Below are 1532 nucleotides of genomic sequence, written 5' to 3' on the forward strand. Positions count from 1 at the left end.
CCAACACTTAAAGGGTGTAAGCAACGGAAGGTTCTCACCCTGTCCCCGGCATTGTTCTCCGACGATGTCCCCTGGGCGAAAGGGGACACCATTCTCTTTCTTTCTTCAATCGTTCCGATCAGGACAAGTGGGTTGGTTCGTTTCGTCCTCCTATCTACGCAATTCTCTGTCTTCGTTCGTGATCATGTTGGGCGAAAGGTAGTTGTAGAGGAGCGGCTGTGAAAGGGCTCTTCCCCCCTTTCATTGAAGTAGGGAGGGCTTCCTTCCCCACCATTCCGGCCTCTTATTGATAGGGATTTTACCGATGCTGAAGGTAGCTTGCTTACCAAGCCACCCACTTGAGAAGCTGGTCGCTAGAAAGAAGCGACGAGGAAGCGAAGCTGTCTACGAAGCTTTGCTTCTCCCCCTGTAGTCGTAATACTAGGCTCGTCGCTACTTTGATTCAAAAGGTAACCGATGGTTCCCGACTTTCTCTGGTTTCCGCAACCGTAACCATTTTTCCGATTACATAAACCTTTTTTTTTGAATAGCGAGACGCTCTAAAAAAAGTGAAGGATAAGCAACCATTCTAGAAGCGGTAGCTTCCCGCCTCCTTCATTCCTACTGCCTCCTTCGGTGAGAAGTTCCCTTCCTTTTTAGAAAAAAAAATGCCTGATTGGTCTGCTCAGCAAACGTACAAAGTGGACCGCTGTTTGGCTGACCCCCTTCTTCCCATTCGGGTTGGGTTGACCCATAAGTACAGTAAGAAGGAATGGAACCGCTTGAGAGTCGTCTGAAGTTCACACTTGGGTAAAGACGACTTACTTTGGAAACGGAACACGAACCAATTTTAGCGATTCCGGCTTCTTATTGAGCGTAGCGAAATCAAGGTTTATGAGAAAGTCAGCGAAGTTTCTATGATGTTCTACCTTTGCGTAGTCTCGGTCCACAGTGACAGTGGAAGGCTCCGCACCTGAGCCTCGTTAGACTCAGCAGAAGTGTAAGGTGTAAGTGAAGAGAATAGAAGAGATGAAGTCCGCCCCTTAGCCTAGTCTATATCCACAGCTGACGCAACTCCGTACCGACGTCTCACTACTACTTAATTGAATTAATTAACGGCTAAACTTTTTCATAACCTGAGCTTTCCTTAACCAGTTGACCTTACTTCGTAACCTTAGCCTCCCTTTCTTTATAGTTCGACTAAGTGACTTCGTAACCGAAACCTACTTTTTTTCTTACTGTAGCATAGGCCTTCGCCACTTCAAACGGGCGCTTCGCCCCTCTTTTTTTTTATTAGAAAGAGCGGGGCCTTACTTATTCAGGGGGGTGGGGGAACCCGTAGGAAGGGGGGACGAACCGCCGAATTTACATCTGAAATCGCCAACATGAACACAAACGAAATCTTTAATTTCGTATAGAAAGAAAACGAACCACTTCTCTTCTCGGAGCCCACAGAGCGGTATATGAAGAATGGCTTTTTGGTCCCTTTCGTCCAGTGGTTAGGACATCGTCTTTTCATGTCGAAGACACGGGTTCGATTCCCGTAAGGGATA

The 1532-nt window shown here is 47.1% G+C and overlaps 1 non-coding gene across 1 annotated transcript; it reads left to right on the forward strand.

Annotated features, from left to right (window-relative positions):
• The first annotated feature begins 1460 nt into the window (after nucleotides 1-1460).
• On the forward strand, nucleotides 1461-1532 carry TRNAE-UUC (transfer RNA glutamic acid (anticodon UUC)). Its single transcript has one exon. It is a non-coding gene; the product is annotated as a tRNA-Glu (tRNA).

The sequence above is a fragment of the Lactuca sativa genome, chromosome 9 (genome assembly GCF_002870075.4).
Source record: "Lactuca sativa cultivar Salinas chromosome 9, Lsat_Salinas_v11, whole genome shotgun sequence".
NCBI lineage: Eukaryota > Viridiplantae > Streptophyta > Magnoliopsida > Asterales > Asteraceae > Lactuca > Lactuca sativa.